We start from the raw sequence: 12,333 nt of genomic DNA, 5'->3' as shown, positions 1-12,333 counted from the left end.
AATAGACATACGTCCCTCCAAGGCCTACCCAATGTCTATCTACTGTAGTGTAGGGCAGGCAACTGACTGTGTGTGTGTGTTTCGGTTTCTATTCCATCAAAGTAAATAAAAATTGAGAGACACAATTTAAGCAGAAGTTTAGCGAAGCAAACACGCTAGACAGAGAGAGGAGTGGGATGTCTCTGTTGGGGATTTTATCGACATTTTTATGAAAAGGAGGTAGGTAGCATATATGGAGTAAGGCGTCCCTTTTCCCCTCCCAAGTTATGGTGGACTAGTTCATACTTTTAGGGTATTCTGATTTTCCCAGGAAAGCCCACAAGGTATCTGGAGGAATGCAGACCCTTTGTGAATACATACATACATACATACATACATACATACATACATACGAGCCTTAGTTTTTTGATTAGCTAGGAGAGATATATGCAGGCTTAAGGACATTTAAGAACGTGGGGAATTCTGCTCACCAGGAGACACAGCAACCAAATTGCTGCTGTAGCTCTCTTGACACTGTGCTGGTTCATATCTCGCTACTTTTTGAGACTGTTCAAGCTCCCAGAAATAATCTCTTAGTTCTCTGATATGAAGATTGAGATTTAGCAGATGGTGGTGACACAGGCCTTTAATCCCAGCATTTGGGAGGCAGACAGGCGGATCTCTGCAAATTCGAAGCCATCCTGGTCTACAGAGCAACTTCCAGGACAATCAGGACTACATAGAAAAACACTGTCTTGGAAAACAAACAAAATGAGAAAGAAAACTGAAGTTTTATTATGAAATTTGGGCCATGGTTTTATGATAGTTTCTCAAGCTTTACAAAGTTAGGAATGGGGATTAATATATCTTCTAGGATCCCCTTCTCCCCGATTCTTCCCTCAAGTTGCTTTCTACCCAAAATTGTTGTATCTGTTTCTGGAGTAGCTGAGACTATACACATTCATGTGCCCCTGTGCCCAGAACCACTGATCTTAGCAACACCACTACCACTAGAGAAGGGGATGGATGAAAACACATTAATAAAAATAAATGTGAATCAGAGTTTGAGTCCATCCTTAGACTCCTAGGAGCCTCCGAAGGCAATCGAACACTAGTAGAATCTGAATGGGAGAAACTGATGTCCAGATCCTTGAAAAGATGGCTTTGGTTGACAAGCTCAATGGAACAGAAAACTTAGGTCGAAATAGAATTGTCTAGATGTCATTGCCTCCAACAGACTAGTGAATACATTGCCTTTAACATGTTAGTAAAGTTGTAATGGGCCAATAAAATGGCTTATTAGGTAAAAGCAACTCTTGCCAAGTCTGATGACCTGAGTTCAACTCTCAGAATCCACACAATAGAAGGAGATAATTGACTCCTGCCAGTTTTCTTTTTAACACAGATACACACAGACACACACACACAGGGGCACCCATGTGCATACACACACATACACAACACACATGCATGTGCACATATAATAAGTAAAATGTAATTTAAAAAATAATGGAATCACACAAAGTGGAGGTCACAGAAAGGGGAAGAAATGTCCGAGAATCTTCTAATAAGATCCTTCAGAGACAGGTAAGAAATCCTCGGACCAGAACAAACATGAAATGGAGGAGGAGGACAGTTAGAACTATAGTAAGGACACTCCATTAGCGGTCACTCTGGAGGCACTAAAAGGACCCATGGGAATTAGAGATGGAAGCCATTTCCTCCTACAGGAAAGAAATGAAGAAACAGGTCCTGAAAGTCACCAGAGATATCTCCAACTGCAACTGTTTTGTCAACTGTGAAAGACCATAGCAGCAAACCTTGACAACTAATCATGATAATTTTCCAACAGGGTATAATTAAAAGTATTGATCTTTTTACTAATTTGCCCAGCCAGCAGCCATGTGGAGTTGTGCCAAATAATATTTTGATGCATGACCATATACAAAAATGTTTGCCATAGCATTGCTAATAATAAAGTGTAAAGTTAGAGATGGTTTTCCCAACCCTATCAGATTGGCTAAATTATTGTAGACTCATTGTCACTGCTCATCTTATTTTTTAAAAAGTATTTATTTGTTTATTATGTATACAATATTTTGTCTGTGTGTATGCCTGCAGGCCAGAAGAGGGCACCAGACCCCATTACAGATGGTTGTGAGCCACCATGTGGTTGCCGGGAATTGAACTCAGGACCTTTGGAAGAGCAGGCAATGCTCTTAACCTCTGAGCCATCTCTCCAGCCCCCTGCTCATCTTATTTGTTTAAAAGAAGTATTCCTAACTCCTCAACTATAGATGCTTGTTGAATAAAAGATAATCACTAAACTAAGTGCAATAAGCCTTGCTCCACCCTCTTTGCTAATCACAGCTCTGGCTAGCACACCGTGAATGGCCTTGAGCCATTCTTCCTTTTAGTACCATGCTCCTTCCCTCTGCAGAGTTTTGGGCACACTCCTGCCTTCTGATTTCACAGGGGACCATTCTTAATAGCCAGGTCATATCTCCCTCTTACAAGCGTACATCTCTTCATGGCGTTCATCACATTTGGAGTTTATCATTACTTGATGGAGGCCTAACTTCCCCCACTCACTTGTAAGTTGTATGAGACAAAAGCCCTGTGTATTTTTTTTTTTTGCATATTATTACTTGTCCAGCAAAGGCAGGAAAGTTTTGAAGTAGTAGGTGGCCAACAAACACAGTTTAGTGAATGAAGAATACAAAACTATTAATGATATGATCTTAGAGCATCACACTTGCAATGTGGTGTCTTCCCTCACCCCCAGTCTCATGTATCCCAGGCTGGCCTCACCTCACTATGTGGCTAAAGCTGGGCTCGTACTCCTGGCCCTATCTCAACCTTTCCAAGCATTTGGTTATTCTGTTGCTGTGAAAAGACACCAACCATGACAACTCTTAGAGAGGAAAGCATTTAAATGGGGCTGGCTTACAGTTTCATTATCATGGGGAGCCCATTATCATGGGAGCATGATGGCATACAGGCAGATGTAGTGCTGGAGGGGCTGAGAGTTCTACATCTGGATCTGCAGGCGGCAGGAACAGAGACACTTGAGCTGGCTTGAGCATTTAAAACCCCAAAGCCCACCCTCCAGTGACACACTTCCTCCAATAAGGCCAAACCTACTCCAGCAAGGCCACATCTAATCATTGTCAAGTACTGACACTCTCTATTGAGTAAACATTCAAGTATATGAATCCATGTGGGGGGCATTCCTATTCAGACCACCACAGTGCCTTCTGTGCATTTTCTAATTTGTAGGCATTATATATGTACTATATGTGCTAGAAAAAGTTTGATGAATGACCATGTAGTTATTGATGAAACCAGCTGTTAGGCAACATGCCCAACTCCGTGGATGCTAACATGCGCAGGAATACTTCTGTAGGGCTATGAGCTATGCCCTTTTCTGAGCACCTCACGTATTATAATTCACTTATTTCTCACAATAGCACGACTTGGCTACCATTAGCCAGGGTTAGCATTATCACCCTTATCTACAGATGAGGACTCTGAGGCACAGAGAGATTAAGTAAGTTGCCTGAAGAAGCCTGGTTAGACCTGGGTCCAGATGCAGGTGTTTGGATGCCACTCGCTCATCTAGCTAGCCTCTGGTCCGGCTGGCATTGCAGCTCACTGGAACCCTCTGAACAAACAGATGTTCTTACGTTTTATTTTACTTTCGTCTTCAGAGACAGGGTCTCACTGTAGAGCTCTGCTGTCCTAGAACTTGCTATGTTGAACAAGTCAGTCGGAATTTACAGAGATCAGACTGCCTCTGCCTCCTGAGTGCTGAGATTAAAGGCGTTCACCACCACATAGGGCTAGAGAACAAATTTAAGTAATCTGTAATTCATCTGAAAATTAGCCAGTAAGGAGGGCATCGCAGTTAGCCAGCAGGAAGTGATGGGGAGGCCTTAGTGCATTTACAGGCTCTTCGGGAAACAAATGGACCAGAGATTAGTGACGGAAATCAGCAGGAAATGAAGCTGTCAGTGGCTGATAACAGATCTAAAGCAATTTTTCTGTTCTGGTAAATAACAAGTGTCTACAGGATTCAGCATGCTCTGCTGGAAAGCAGCATGTGTGAAATAGATTCTGACTGCCCAGAATGGATGTAAAGCAGAACATGAAATATCTCCCAGCCCTTGTAGCAGCATGATGATCAGCACAAATTTGCTCAGAGGAGTGGAAGGAGCATCGCTTACCAAGGCACTGTGTGGAAAGTCTGCTTTCACTAAGACAAAGCTCGCCTGCCTAATGGATTTTCAGTGGAGTCGTTTCTACTGTGGAGACCTTACAGAAGATTCTCACCTTAAGCCTCTGCTGGGTGACTTTTCCTAGGCAGACACAAACAAGCGGCTACTCACCAGACAGGGTACCAAGGACAGACCATAGTAATGGTTCCACCAAGACCCAACTTGATAAACTTCTGAGTTTATTGGGTTTGCTTACAGAGCATGGGTGAGGAGTTACAGAAGTGTAGATGACCCAAAAACAGCTATATTACCAAAACAATGACTTCTTCCCCATAGCTGCATAGATGAATATCCCCTCCAATTACTCCTGTATACATTCTGTGTATACAAGTATCCCAAGTCCATGTGCATCTGGGGCAGAACTGGATATAGCTGGTAGGGGAGTGCACTAGGGATTGAATGCCTGAGACTCTGGTGAGGGTCTGAGGATTTCCTCCTCCCCCTCGACCTATGAGGGAATGCCAAAAGGTCCAGTCTGGAAGAATGCTCACAAGTAGCCACAGCTGCTTTGGATGAAATTAGAAGTGACCGTTGAGCTAGGAGGGTGATGGCCCTGGTGCCTGATCTTATCTGTGGGTCCGTCGCCTGGGCTCCAACCTGGAGGAGTTCTGCATCCTCTGGTGCTGTTTTCCTTGCTCTTTCTGTTACCTTGATTCCCTTTGTCTTTCAATAAGCAAATGAAAACAGTTCAGCCCCAGTGTGGGTCAGGCTTAGGGATGAGCAGCTCCAGGGAGACAAAGGCATCCCAGGTGTGGGTGCTGGCCTCCAGAACTCTCTCCAGAGGGAGACCTGATTCTATATTATGTCTGGGATGTAACAGGTGATGGCAGGAAATTCCTAGCTTCCATTCTCTTCTGTTCCCTTTTATCCCTTTTGTTTTTAATTCTCTCTTCTAAAAAACATAGTCCTGCCAGGCAGTGGTGGTATGCACCTTTATTTATTTATGTTTGTTTACTTATTTTGGTTTTTCAACACAGGGTTTCTTTATGTAGCCCTGGGTTTCTTGGAACTCACTATGTTGACCAGGCTGGCCTCGAGATCTGCCTGCCTCTGCCTCCTAAGTGCTGGAATTAGAAATATGTGCCACCATGTCTGGAAGTCTCTGTGTTTTTAATTCTTCAGCTTTATTTCCGTTTCTTTTCTATTCTATCTCAAAATATATCACCCCAAATGGAAGCAAATGAAGGGAACTGTGTTACAGTATTACCCGTAGTTTGTGTTAGGGAAACGTAATGATTGCCAAGAAACCAGCTTACACTGGGTTTCAGACACACCAGGACAACCCCTCCCACTCCACCTCCATGTCAATAACGGGACTCCCTTACTGGCATTCATCACTTGGCTTTTTCACTCCCTCTGTTTGCTTTTGTTGTCTTTAGCGCTACTGATTTCACAGATGCTTGCACAACACAAGATATTTTCATTGTGAAGATTCTCATGTCCACATTTCTGTTTGGCAGACTGCATACTTGTTTGTTGTTGCTGTTGAGACAGAGTCTCAGTCTGTAGCTCAGGCTGACCTAGGATTTGCGCTCCTCATGTAGCCACCTTCAGACTCTGGGATGACTGAGGCATAACCCATGCCTTGCAGATTGCATGTCTAAAAACTGGCCAAGATGGCATTATCAGCACTTGGTGACATGCAGCCCCCTTAGGGGGTGTAATGATCTGTCCTGTCCCTTTAAGAGACAAGCCCACCTGCAATGGAAAAATTAAAAATTCGGTAGGATCGGTAAGATCCCCACCACTGCCAGGGCAGAAACACTGCAGGTCCCTAAGTGGGGGTAGGCAGCGGGGCCCCAGAGCAGCCAGTCCCAGGCAGGGACAGCACACAAGCCCACACCCCAGATCTCCAAAGTTGGTTGGTCCCAGGTGGTGGGAGAGATAGATGGATAGGCACACCATGCAGAGTGAGGTTGGGTATCTATTTGGTGGGTTATAGAGGGGTAGGGAGAAGGGGAGAAAAGCAGAGAAGCAGAGAGAGAGAGAGAGAGAGAGAGAGAGAGAGAGAGAAGGGAGGGGAAAGACAGAAGAGGGGAAGGGGAGAAGTGAGGAGAGGCCTCTTCGAGAGAGAGATGGAAAAGGAAGGAACTCAGGCTGGAAGCTGAAGATCAGCCTGCCTCAGCAGAAACAGGGGAGGAAGTGGGCTTAGCTTGTCTGTTAAAGAGACAGGACAGACCATTACACCTCCCATTCCCTCCCCTGTCCCCTGAGGCAGGCAGATCTTCCTTCCTGCTAGCAGCCTGAGTCTCTTCCTTTTACCTTCTGCTTTCCCCTTCTCTCTCTCTCTCTCTCTCTCTCTCTCTCTCTCTCTCTCTCTCTCTCTCTCTCTCCCCGTCTCTCTCACCCACCCTCTCTCTCTGCTTCTCTGTTCTTCTCCCCTTTTCCTCTTCCCTTCCATAACCCACTAAATAAACATCCAACCTCACTCTGCACGGTGTGCCTATCAGTCTGTCTCTCTCCCACTGCCACACGTTTCCCTGCCTGAGACCAGCCGCCTTCGGAGACCTGTGGCGTGGTCTCATGGAGTGCCCATTTGTCTGTCTCTCCTCGTGGGACTGGCTGCTCCATGGAGGTCTCTCACCCACCACGTGGCTCCCTGCCTGGGACCCCTTGTGGCTGCTGCCATCCCTGACTGGGACTGGCTGCTCTCGGGACCCACTGCTCGCTGTCTGCTGCCACATGGCCTGCTGCCACTACTCGGGGACCTACAGCCTTTCTGCATATGCAGCCACCAGGAATGCTACATTTTTAATTAATCCATTACAGAGGGGTCCTTGTTATCTCTTCTGTATGTTTGCATCCTAGAATCTGAAATACTGGCTGAAGGATTTCACATGTTGCAGCTGCGGCTTTAATTTTTACATTTATTTATTTGATGTGTTTGAATGGTTTGCTTGCATGTATATATGTGCTCCAGGTATGTGCCTGGTGCCCTCAGAGGTAAGAATACAGCATTGGATTCCTTAGGACAGAAGTTACTGAGAGTTGTGAGCCACCATGTGGGTGCTGGGAACTGAACACAGGTCCTTTGCAAAAACAGCAAGTGCTTTTAACCAGTGAGCCATCTTCCCAGCCCCCTTCACATGATCCTTCTAACACATTGGGACTGTGATTCTTAGCAGGTAGGGGAATCTGTTTCTTTAATCTTTAAGAATATTATATTTCTCTTAATCACTCTTGCTTTCTCCTTCTGTGAATAACAGTTAATTTTATTGGGTGATTTTTACACACCAGGCATTATTTTCTAAAGAATCAACTTATTTTTTTAATAATTATTTATTATTATGTATACAATATCCTGTCTGTGTGTATGCCTGCAGGCCAGAAGAGGGCACCAGACCCCATTACAGATGGTTGTGAGCCACCATGTGGTTGCTGGGAATTGAACTCATGACCTTTGGAAGAGCAGGCAATGCTCTTAACCTCTGAGCCATTTCTCCAGCCCAAGAATCAACTTATTTTTTTCTCACAACGTTATGTTGTAACTACTAATATATTATTTTTATAGATGGGGAGACGAGACAGACATACAGAGATGCTTGGTAAGTGACAGAGCTCAGATACAGCCAGGAAAACTGAGGCAAAACCTCACCAGTTTAACTTTAAGCTAAGTTCTGTGTTGTTTGTTTAGGGTTAGTTAGTCTAAGGTGCTGGCATGCTTCTCATTGCCAATGTTAGACAGATGCACAATATGACTACCTTACTATGATGAGAGACAGTCATCCAGATTCAGGGTGCTATGAAGCAGGGATGTGACCAGCTCTCAGGAATCTCTGAGATGATTCTGGATTCAGAATCATCAGGATATTTGGCCCTTGGCATTTTTTTTTTGTCTGCAGCTTGCTGCTTCCCTTCCCCTTTGCCTGCCGTCCTACTGTTTTTGTTACCCAGTCCAGCCATCCTCATGGTGGATCAATGGCTTCCCTAACAGACCTTGATCTTTGAGCTCCAGTCTTAATCCACAGGAAAGGACTTTGATGGACCAACAGGTATCCGTGCCTAACAACCGTGTAATGAGAAGGTGAGCCCGTCTTCCTTGAGGGCATATTTGGAGCGGTCAGGGAGTCCTCAGAAGGATCTTGCAGAGCACATCTTCTGCTGGGGCTGCCCAGCTCTCTTTCTCCTTTAGAAACAGCCTTCTCCTTCCGGGCTCCACGCACGGTCTGGATTACATGGAGTGTTCTTCTCATCTGTCACCTACCACTGTGACAGCAAGCAAGCCCAGGGCTAGGCAGACACCAGGGCAGTCACTAAGTCCTTTCCAAGACTGGACCTGCTCTTCTTCTCTCTAGTACTCGGTGCGAGCAGTCAGCCCTGTCCAAAACTCGGGAGTTTCTGGAGCTGCAATCACATGAATTTTGAGTAAGTTCAATTCTGTTTTAAACGATAGTATTTGCTGGTGAGATATTGAATTTTTTTAATTGTAAACTAAAAGTTATAATTAGAAAGACGAGAATAACTTAGAATATTAGAAAATACTGTTGTTGCCATATGTTGAAGCTATTTTTTTTTCTTTCTTCCTCAACAGAGAATGAAGGGACACCATTTCAAAACGGGCTGTTCAAATGAGTCAGGAGATATTTATAGCTCTGCAGGGTGCCTCTCCAACACTGCACTTTCATGTGGCAGAGCCAGAAAGTACAGCAGCAAAAGATTTAACAAAGGGATACTGAGCTATCATAGGCCTTGAGATCCAGTTCTTTGCTTAGCGGTCAAGCTGACATTTTGTCTTGAATAAGATTCAAAGTTGAAGCAGCAATTTGTTGATCTGCCTTGCAAATTAGAACGCCTAACGAGGCAGCTACTCCTGACAGTAGCTCACTCCTGACAGGGGAGCTCACTCAGTTGAGTGCTGACACCGAAGCTTGAGGATCTATCAGAGCTCGCAACCCCAGAGTCTGTGCAAAAAAGACTGGGTAGGCTATGTGTGTCTAAAACATAAGAACAAGGCAGACAAGTGGACCCTGAAGCTCGTTGCCTACCCAGAATTGCCATGGGGTGAGCTCTAGGCTCACTGAGTGCCCCTGTCTCATTTTATCACCTGTGGACAGTGATAAAACGAGACAGCCAAGGTTGACCTCTAGCCTTTCCATAACTGTGTATCTATGTGGGCCTACACATACCCTAGCAGCAAACCCTCTGTGCCCCCTACACACACCTTGACTGTCAGTTTGCCTGGATTGAGGGATGCCTAGATTATTAAAAAAAAAAAAAAAAAAAAAAAACTACCCAGAATGTGTCCATGAGGGTTTCCAGAGAGAACTGACTAGTGGATAAAGACCTGCCCTGAACATGGTTGGCACTGTCCAATAAGCAGGAGCCTGGATGGAATGAGCAGGGTTGTGAGGAGGAGGAAGCCAGACAGCACAGGTACACACTTGGCTTCCTGTCCCTTTGATGCGAGCATCACAGCGCTGCTGCAACCTCTGGGCCATCGAGGCCTGAAATCCCAACCTGAAGATAAAGTTTGCCTTCCTTAAATGGTTTCTGGTGCCTATCACATGGATGAAATCTGGCAGCAACACCCAAGTACAAAGAGACATCCAGGGACACAGATTCCCTCAGGGCTGAGGCCAACGATGGTTACTCCACCTGGCAGTGTGACTCATGTCCTTACCATTAAAAAAAACCTTAAAATATGATTTATTTCTATTTTATATGCATTGATGGTTTGCCTGCGTTTGCATATATGTCTGTGTAGAATGTAGGATCCCCTGGAGGTGGCATTACAGACACTTGTGAGCTGCTATGTGGGTGCTGGGAATTGAACCTAACTTCTCTAGAGGAACAGCCAAACTGCTGGTGGTGGTGCACACCTTTAACTCCAGTACTCAGGAGGCAGAGGCAGGCAGATCTCTGTGAATTCAAGGTCAGTCTGGTTTAGAAAGTGAGTTCCAGGACAGCCAGGGCTGTTACATAGAGAAACCTTGTCTAGAAAAAATAAAAAGAAAGGAAGGAAGAAAGGAAAATAGAACAGCCAGCCATCTCTCCAGTCCCCAGTCCTGATCATTTTTTTTAAAATTTTAATTTAGCTGGGTATGGTGGCACATGCCTTTAATCCCTCTCAGCACTCAGGAGACAAAGGCAGGCTGATCTCTGAGTTCGAGGCCAGCCAGGTCTGCAGAGCAAGTTCTAGGACAGTCAGGGCTACATAGAGAAATCCTGTCTTTGGAAAAAAAACATTTTTTTTTCAAATTAAAACAGTCTTTTTCATACAATATATTTTAATCATATTCTTTCCCCTCTCTAACTATTCCCAGGACTTCCCCACCTCCTTACCCAACTTCATGCTCTTTCTCTTTCAAAAAATCCCCCCAAATCAAGTCAAACTAACAGAGAGAGAAAGAAAATCAAATAAGAGAAACAATATCAAAATAAAACAAAACACAAAAAGCACATAAAAAAGCACGGAGTCCATTTGTGTTGTCCAACTACTCCAGAGCATGTGACCTGCCGTGAAGTATGGTTGATATTCCCTGCGACACTGATAGTTTCTTTCCCAGCAAGTATCTAATTGCAAACGGCTTCTTGTTTAGGGGTAGAACTGTGGATCTACTTCCTGTGCTCCATGCTGGAATTTTGTCTGGTTTGAACCTGGGCACATGTGCATTCGCGCTGCCAAGACCTCTGATGTGGGAGTCCCCTCTGTGTGCTGTGATTACCATTAATGAATAAAGAAACTGCTTTGGACCCAATTCTTTGGCAGAATTTAGGTAGGCAGGGAAAGCTAGGCTGAATGCTGGGAGAAAGAGGGGTGGATTCAGGGAGATGCCATGGAGCCACAGCCTGAGATAGACTTGCTGAAATTTTGCTGGTAGACTACAACCTCATGGTGATATACAGATTAATAGAAATGGGTTAAATTAATATGTAAGAGTTATCCAATAAGAAGCTAGAGCTAATGGGCCAAGCAGTGATTTAATTAGTACAGTTTCTGTGAGATTATTTTGGGTCTAAGCTAGCAGGGCAACCGGGAACCAACAAGCAACCTCCCTTCAAAAGATCTCTGTGAGTTCATGTGTCTGTCAGCCCTGCTGTGTCCAGAAGATGCTGTTTCCTTAGAGTCATCCCCCACCCTGGCTTTTGAATCTTTCCTCTTCTTCTTCTACATAGACTCCTGAGCCCTGAGGGGAGGCTTTGATAGTGGTATCTGTTTAGGGCGCTCCAAAGTCTCTCACTCCCTGTACAGTGTTCAGTTGTGGATCCATTCGTAGCATCAGCTGCCAGGAGAAGCCTCTGATGAGAGCTGAGTAAAGCCCTACTCTACAACACCACTTCGTCTGCTTTGGTCCCAAACTTCTTCCCAGTAAGAGACACTTTATGCCCCTGCACACTCCTTAATTTCTTGTCAACCTTCCCATAGCTAAAGATTCCTTTGAATTTTCTCTACGTCTTTCTTAATTTTATCAATGTATATAGGACAAGTAGCTTCTCCAGTAACTAAAGGGAAATACAGACCTTGTTTTCCTGAAAACACAGGCAGTTCAGCTCAGGGCAGAAGGGCGGCCTGGCATGTTGTACCAGCATATTCCTCTCTAACAGAACATTTGAGGTGGGGAAGTAAATAATGAAGAGAGATTATTTGGCTTACGGTTTTGCAGGCTGAACCATCCAAGATGGAAGGACAGTGTCTGCCAAGGGTCTTGTGCTCGCACCACAGTACAGCCAAGGAACCATGTGGAGGGAGAGCAGCGGGAGGGAGGGAAGAGGGGACTCATCCCTTCCTAGGGGCCCACTCCCTCAATAACAGCATCAACCCATTCAATAATGGCAGCTTCCTCTTCCCACTGCTATACTGGGGATAAAGGGTCCAACACATGGGTTCTGGGAGACATCCAAACCATAACACTGGGGAAGCACAAAAGGATGGCGGAAAAATTTAACTGTACTGTCCTTCAGGCTCAAGCAGCCTAGCCCTGCCCTTACAAAGTCCGAACTGAGGTAGAGACTAAGGAGTGGAGTCTCTGGTCCTTGCAATCTACCTTTGACCTCCATCAAGGGCCTGACTGTGCCCTAGACCTTGGAGATAAACTCCTGGTTCACTCTCAGCTAGGTGGAGTAACCATATCCTCTC

Source organism: Alexandromys fortis, unplaced genomic scaffold (assembly GCF_014885135.2).
Source record: "Alexandromys fortis isolate MF-2015 unplaced genomic scaffold, M_Fortis_MF-2015_v1.1 scaffold_213, whole genome shotgun sequence".
Lineage (NCBI taxonomy): Eukaryota > Metazoa > Chordata > Mammalia > Rodentia > Cricetidae > Alexandromys > Alexandromys fortis.
This window is presented reverse-complemented; position numbering follows the sequence as displayed.